Raw genomic sequence first — 8573 nt, forward strand, 5'->3', positions numbered from 1 at the left:
ATTGACCATCCTCCTTTCCTTTTCAGAGAAGTTTCTCTTTAAGTATTTAGCTCACTTATTTATTGGGCAGTTGTTTCTTTGAGGATCTGTTATTGGGGGATTTAATTTTTTTGAGTTCCAGGTATATTTTGGATATGAGACCCTTGTCCATTACCAGCACAACTATGTTTATTGCAGCATTATTTACCATGGCTAAGATATGGAACAAACCCAAATGCCCCTCACTAGATGAAAGAATGAAGAAAATGTGATATATATATATATATATATATATATATATATATATATATATACACACAATGGAATTCTAGCCGTCCATCAGAAAGAATGACATTGTCCTATTTGTTAGGAAATGGAAAGTCTTGGAATAAATTACATTAAGTGAATTAAGCCAGGCCCAAAAAACATAGGTCCTTTGGTTTCCCTTATTTGCAATAACTAGTATATATTTGAGACAAGCAGAAAAGGTCAGATAAGTTGATGTTAGGTGAAATGAACCCCAAGATAAATACTCAATTATTTATTTTTTCTTTATTGCAATTGTTACTAACACTTATAAGATGATTTCTTTGTTGATTTGTGTGTGTCCGTCCCCCATGGTAAAACCCATGCTTTCACTGTATTTGATGTTGTTATAATTTTTGGAGGGGAAGGGAAAAAAACAAATCATTTAAATAGGTGGACTCATTGCAATAATAAGATGTACAAGTCCTTATGTCGAAAAACGAACTTTACATCTTTGGCGGGGGGTGGTAGTGGTTGGTGGGATGGGGAGCTGTGGGGGGAGATGGGAAAGGATGGGAACAGGACGCAAAGAAGGAGGCAACAATGCTTGATAAGAAATATACTCATTATCTTGCCCATGTAATTGTAAGCTCATTCCTAGAAGTTTATTTTAAGTATTTCACAAGTTTTATTTCTCTTAATTCTTAAGAAAACATTTGCTATAATTCTAATATTATTACCATTTTAGTGTTAGGAAATATTGTAATTATAGGCACTAAGTGCATGGCCCAAAGACACATAGTGGGGAAGTGAATGAGTCAAAATTTCCAAAAATTAGCAATAAAAAGTAGGTAAAATCCTCTCCATTTCCTTACACTCTCAATTCAATATTCATGTTGTCCAAGAAATAACAACAATTATTGCCCACAGTAATTGTTTTCTGTTACATTTTGTCTTCAACACAGACTGTGTTGGTAATTGAGGTCTAAAGAGAGACAAATTTCTTCTGTTCCACAGTTCCAGTATACGTTTTTAACAGTACTAAAAATAGACGGCAGCTGGTGGCTCACGCCACCATATAATCCTGGCTACAGAAGGAGCTGAGATCTGAGGATTGCGCTTCAAAGCCATCCCAGGCTGGAAAGTCTGTGAGACTCTTATCTCCAATAAACCACTAAGAAAGCAGAAATGGCACTGTGGCTCAAGGAGTAGAGCACTCGCCTTCAGCTGAAAGGCGCACGGACAACACCCAAGCCCAGAGTTCAAGCTGCATGACCAAAACAAAAACAAAAACAAAAAAAGGACTTACTGTCTTTTAAGAATCCAAAAATGAAATAAATTCACATATAATCACTCCAAAATGCTTTAAAAGCAGAAGATGATAAACAAGCCTCCATGAAGTAAATTTTCTTCTACTTTTTAAATTATTCTGAAAGCCTTGTGCTTCTTGGTCACACCTGTAATCCTGTCTACTCGGGTATCTGCTCAAGAAACTGAGATCCGTGGATAACCGTTGGAAGCCAATCAGGACAAAAAATATTCATGAGATTATTTTTTTTAAAAAATTAATGAACTAGCAAAGAGACAAGAATGGAGATGTAGCTTATATAGTACCTCATCAATCTAGAGAGGAATGGCCTAGCAAGACCTTGATGCACTGAATTCAAACTCTGAGAATGAAAATGCACAGGCATGCACATACCCAAACACACACACACATTTATTCAAAATATCTTCATACCAGTGTTTTGCATTAATTTCTTTGTTAACGATATTATATGGGTAAAATAGGGGATATATTCTCTTCCATCCCAGAACATTTTTATGTTTTTTATTGTAAAAGTACTGTACAGAGTGGTTACAGTTACATGAAAAAAGTAACGAATACATTCCCTATCAAGCACTGTTACATCCTCCTTTGTTTTCCCCCACCATCCCTTCCCTCCCACCTCCACAAGTATGCTGCCCTCCCCCCACCCGCCTAAATTGTAAAGTTCATTTTTCAACATACTGTCTTGTGCATCACATTGTTGCAATGGGTCATACTGTATCCTTATTTAAGAATTTTGTTTTTTCCCTTTCCATCCCCAAATTAGAGAAGTGTATATACAAGATGGAGGTGCACCAACATCAGATACAGTGAAAACAGGGGTTTAACTGTGGGGGATGCACATAAAAATAAATCACATCGTACGTTATAAATATATTAGAAACAACAGAAAGAAATAAAAAACCACTTGTGTCCCTATCTTGGGGTTCATTTACCTTAACATCATATTATCTAGTCATATGCACATGTTTTGACTTTTTCTTTTTTTTAATTGTGAAAATATCATACAGAGGAGTTACAATTACATGGAAAAGGTAATGCGTACATTTCTTATCAAGCATTGTTGCCTCCTCCTTTTTTTTTTTTTTTTTGCCTTACCATACCTTCTTTGCTTATCCCAGAGATACATTCGTTATTGCAAATAAGGGATACCATAGGACCTATGTTTCTTTTTTTAATTGTGAAAATACCATACAGAGGGGTTACAATTACATGGGCTAGTTACTGAGTGCATTTCTTTTTTTTTTTTTATTTTGAGAATACTGACAGAGGATTTACAATTACATGGGCAAGATAACGAGTATATTTCTTACCAAGCATTGTTGCTTCCTCTTTGTTTCCCCTTCCCATCCCTTACCATACTCTCCCACTTCCCCCACTTGGTCCTCTTCCCCTCAAAGTATTAAAGTTCATTTTTTGACATAATGACTTGTACATATCATTGTTGCAATGGGTCCACCTGTATCCCGAGTTAAACGAATTGTTTTTTTTCCTTCCCCTCCACAAATTATACCAACATCAAATGCAGTGAAAGCATGGGTTATACCTTGGGGGAGGGACATACAAAGCAACATAGAAATCGTCTTATAAATATGTTAGAAAAAATTGCATGAAAGGAAAAAAAACAAAAAAAAAATTTGAATATTTATCTTACGGTTCATTCCCCTAACATCGACTTATCTGACCTTTTCTGCTTGTCTCAGACACATACTAGTTATTGCAAATAAGGAAAACATGGGATGTATGTTTCTTTGGGCCTGGCTAACTTCACTTCTTTGGGCCTGGAATAATTTACTTAATATAATTTTTTCCAAGTCTTTCCATTTCCTAACAAACTGGGTGATGTCATTCTTTCTGATGGAGGCATAGAATTCCAGTAACACACACACACACACACACACACACACACACACACACACACACACACATTTTCTTGATCCATTCGTTTACTGTGGGGCATCGGGTCTGGTTATGTATCTTAGCTATGGTAAATAATGCTGAAAGGAACATAGTTTTGCTGGTAGTTTTAGTATGGTCTTGTTTTTGATCATTTGGGTGAATGCCCAAAATGGGATTGCTGGGTCTTAGGGGCGCTCTCTGTAGTCTTTTGAGGAACCTCCATACTACTTTCCAAGGTCTTCGAACAAGTTTAAACTCCCAACAACAAGGCATTAAGGTTACCTTCTGTCCATATCCCATCAGGAAATCTGTTCTTTTAAAAATCTGGAATGCTTCAAGAAGTTGAGTGTCATCCTCAGTCAGGGGCTATTCTTCTCTTTATTGTTCCATTGTTAGTGTATGTGCTACTGAATTGAGCACAGAACAATTTTATATATAAAGTGTAATTGATTTTCTTAAACTAGACAATTCCACAAAAATTAAATTCAAAAGAATTGTCGTGAAATTTTAGAACCATGTATTTCTTACATAAGAACACATTTAAGAATAAAGTCAAGATTGACATGTCAAAAACAAAATAATTCCAGACATTTGTTGTTCAACGGATGTGTAGGAGGAGGAATTCAATTACTCTGTACAAGGAACCTGTCATAATGAACACTATAGAAAGTGTTAAGGTTTGTTAAAATTTTAATGTTTTAAATATGTTTAATTTTGGGAATATGCTCATATATGCCAAAATTAAGACTATTTAGCAGGTTGTAAAACTTTTCATTAAAGCATTTAAGATTCATGGTAGCAGTCATATACTACTAAGTATGTACATTTCAGAGGTTATAGAAACTTTACTAATGAGAAGTTGCAAAGTGTTTGTGTAAAGACGCAGAGTGAAGATTTAAGACATTAACTTCACAGTTTCTGTTAAAATTTAAGGGCTTCCTTATTTTATATGTTAGCGAGGAACAAATGATGGTATAAGCCATATACAAATGATGAGATGAACCATAAATAATAATCTTAGTGGGTAACTTTAAAGGCTTCTCATAGCCTATAAAATTCTTGTTGAGCATCATAGACTTAGGCAGTTTTAAATGTACAGCAATATGAGAAAATAATAAATCGAATATGTAGTACATTTCAAATACTGGAAACAGTGGTAAATGTTTTGTTTTTTATTTTATTAATCATTAATATTTATGTATTGGTTTTCCTTATTTGTAGCATTGTTTTCCTTGGTGTAATAGAATACAACTTTTTGTAAGTCATCATTAGGAAGTACTTCGAGAATGTTATTGGGATGGCCACACCGTTTTTTATAGGTCTATGTGAATTTACAAAGAGCAAAATTAATAAGAACAAAATATTGATTAAAAATTTTATCAATTCGAATCTGAATCAGGAGTGTTTATAAATGTCCACACCTAAAATCTTAGCCCTAGACTGAAGCACTAGTGTTACAATGTTGAGCACACAAAAGTGAAAGACTGTTTTGTTTAGTTTTTGTTGGTTGTGGGGCTTGAACTCTGGGTCCTGGGTACTGTCTCTCAGCTCTTCAGCTCAAGGCTAGTGATACTACTTGAGTCACAGCACCTCTTCCATCTTTTTCTGCTTATGTGGTTCTGAGGAATCAAACTCAGGACCTCATGCATGCAAGGCAAGCACTCTACACTGAGCCACCCTCCCAGCACCTAGAGACTGTGTTTTTAAAAATCATCTAAACAACATATACTGTAGTTTTCTGAAGTCTTTCATCCTACACTGAATATTTTTTCTTATGAGCTTTCTAATAAATATGTAATCTATTCAATTTTGAAAAGTACTGTGTACCTCCCACTTATTTCTGGCATTTCTTTAAATCCAAGTTTCTCTGTGTGTCAGGGTGGATACTTCTGCCTGTAACAAGTATTATTGTTGAACACATAACATCTGGCTACTTACAGAACAAAGGATGTGAAGCTAGAGTAGCCAGATAAAGAACTTCCAGGACAATTCAATGGCAACTCATGTACTCTCTCTGTAGGTGAATAGGCAGCATAGAAAAGAAATTCTTATATTTGAAAGTGATTGAGTGTGTGTGCACATAGGTGTTCACTTATTTATCTGTTATTATAGTTTTAGATATATTCACTAGTATAAAACAATATTTCATATATATATGCATATATATATATACATATATATACATATATATATGCAATAAGAGTTTCCAAAACCCAGGGAACCACCTCCATGGGCATCACTTTCCTATGTTGCTCTCTGGGTAATGAGAATGAAACGTGGAATTGTCCTGTTGTAGAGAACTTACTCAGAGATTCAAGCATTTTTCTTTTAATATGTTGCTTGTTCCTAACTCTAAAATTAGGAAGTCTGTTAATATATATGTTATATTATAATATAGTTAATATCTTATATATAATGTATAATTATTGTTTATTATAAAATATATTTCATATAATACCTGAGAATATTATATATTTATAAGGAAAAATACAACAAACGTATTAGTCCATACTTTCCTAGCCATGATTAGCTTCAGTACAGTTAAGCACATTACATCTCAACAGGAAAATTCTACTGAAGTTCTGATCCCCTTGAGCTAGATAAGGAGAATTCCTCTAAAAGAAGCCTCTCCTCAATTATGAGAAAAGATATGTTTGGAAGTTTAGTTTAGTTTAGTTTTTTTTTTATTTTTTGGCCAGTCATGTGGCCTGAACTCTGGGCCTGGGCCCTGTCCCTCAACTCTTCAGCTCAAGGTTAGTGCTCTACCACTCGAGCCATAGCGCCACTTCTGGCTTTTTCAGCTTATGTGGTGCTGAGAAATCGAACCCAAGGCCTCATGCATACCAGGCAAGCATTCTACCACTGAGCCACCATCCCAGCCCAAGTTTGCAAGTTTTTGAGAAGAGGAATTTGGCATTTGCTTTGCATCCTTGATTAGTCATGAACAGATATTATTTGGCTCCAAATTTTGTCTCCTTGTAGGTTCCCTAAACAGTTACACATCAGCCTCATTCCATCACATATCTTTAAGTCCTTCTTTTATTTCTTTTTATCATTATTGTTTTGTTGTCGTTGTATTGCTGATCCTGAAGCTTGAACTCATGGCCTAGGCAGTGTCCCTGAGCTCAATGCTAGTGCTCTACCACTTGTGCCGTGCACCACTTCTGGCTTTTTCTGTCTGGACATGCTTTGAATCATAATATTCAGATTTCAGCCTCCAGGGTAGCTAGGATTACAGGTGTGAGCCACCAGTGCCAAGCAAGTCCCTCTCTTTTAGATATTATTCTAAAAGCCACCAATCCAAGGTCACTCCTAAGATTGTAAATGGATCTATGCCAATAGTTCCTTTAATTGTTCTGGCTATGGTGGTTCTTTTGCAAATTATATTGAAACTACTTCACTGTCCTCTTCCTAATCCATGATTCTAGATGTTTTAGTAATAATTACTTAAATTTAGCGGCCATAAACTCAAAATCTCTCAATTATTAATTTCATTTAATTCTTTCAATATGATTATTTTTCAATAAAACTATGAACTTATACTCACCTTCTTGAATCTACCCCTTGGCATGAGCTGTGCCTGGGCCTATTCTACCTCAAATGCAAGAGGTTGGCAAAAGAATGGCCTACAGTATTCCCGCCTAAGAGTGAGGACAAGTAGTTGAGTGCCTAAAAGAAGGAATGCATTCCTGGCATGGGAAGGGGTGGGAGAGACAACAGCCTAGAGAGCAAACTGGCAGTCACAAGATTTAACAACTTCTCCTTTGGGGACACTGATCTCCTGCAAAGTGGCAGTGAGATAACTCACCTAGTGAATTTTCATATATGAAGGAAGTTTTCATGTCTCACTACACAACTCACTTGTAGTCAAAGAGAGGGTCATTCTTTTGTGTCCTCCTTAGGCCCAGTCTCATTTTATCTCCATCTTAGACTTTGCCCAGACTCTATTCCTACCAGAAGGTCCCTGATGAGAAGGAATGTGTGATCTCTTGGCTTTTGATTAGCCCTATGGGAACTGAGGCCACTTTTAATTTTGATCTTATTCATTCTGACAAGGCTGTGGTGAGTGGTGGGAAAGCTCATTCTCTGAATTGTTCCCTATTACCAAATCTCTTCAGATAAAGTCAAGGAATGACAGATTCTGCCTGAGAGAGGAGTTTCTCCATTTCCAAAGAGGTCAATTAATATCTGATTATGAGGCCCACGTGGTGGTCCTTCCCCAGATCCTCCAAACAGGAATGGATGTTACCTCAGACACCCGACCATCCTCATTTTTCTTTAGCTCTTTCTCATGAAACTAAAGGTCACAGGAGTTGAGTTGAGAAACAAGGAGAAATGAGAGTAGCAGAAGAATCATTGGCATGGGGAAGAATTAGAAACTCTGTGTGAAAAAAGGGCTCCGAAAATCTAGGATCACTCACATCATTAGGGAATCACATCACAGGATTCGGGAATAAAATTAATAAATTACTACCTAAATTAGTAACTCCACGGCTCTGATTACAAGTGTTCTCTCAAAAGGTAGCTGTACTAATTTGATGAGGAAAAAGTAGCACATTCTTTCCTCACAAAGTTCTACTAAGTATCTTCTTCCATAACCCAGGTTGTTCTTACCCTGTACTTGTCGGTTACTTTTCTTTGCTGGATTCAAACAATGACACTTGAAAGTGTTATCATCTTCAGACATGTAATTACATTTTGTTTTAATCCATTTGTTATAATATAAAACAAACTTTTGGGGAAAATATGTCTATGCTATATTTTCTTCCATGCCATAGTTATTTGATGTTATTAAGTATTATTTTAATAGTTTCATTTTTAAAACCTGAGGAAAATGTTTTGTTACTGTTAGCACTAATTAGATGCACCTTTTTTGTATTTTTCCATCTCTGTATATTTGTTATTAAGCTTCTAACATTGTCTTTTCCCCCTACTGTTGCCTTCTTAAAATTGCTTCAAATTATAAACTCTATATGATGATCTGTATGTGTTCATTTATAAATTTAAATTTTTATCTAATATGCACATTTTAAATGATATTTTCATCCTATTGTAACTGCTCTGAAATCAATATGGAAGTCCTTCATTAAAGAAAAAACACAATGCCGCAAAACCAGTG

The 8573-nt window shown here is 35.6% G+C and overlaps 1 non-coding gene across 1 annotated transcript; it reads right to left on the reverse strand.

Annotated features, from left to right (window-relative positions):
* Nucleotides 1–3772: 3772 nt before the first annotated feature.
* Nucleotides 3773–3874, reverse strand: LOC122098983. Its single transcript, XR_006145828.1, has one exon. It is a non-coding gene; the product is annotated as a U6 spliceosomal RNA (small nuclear RNA).
* Nucleotides 3875–8573: the final 4699 nt, after the last annotated feature.

Source organism: Dipodomys spectabilis, unplaced genomic scaffold (genome assembly GCF_019054845.1).
Source record: "Dipodomys spectabilis isolate Male_0828 unplaced genomic scaffold, ASM1905484v1 ptg000498l, whole genome shotgun sequence".
NCBI classification, from domain to species: Eukaryota; Metazoa; Chordata; class Mammalia; order Rodentia; family Heteromyidae; genus Dipodomys; species Dipodomys spectabilis.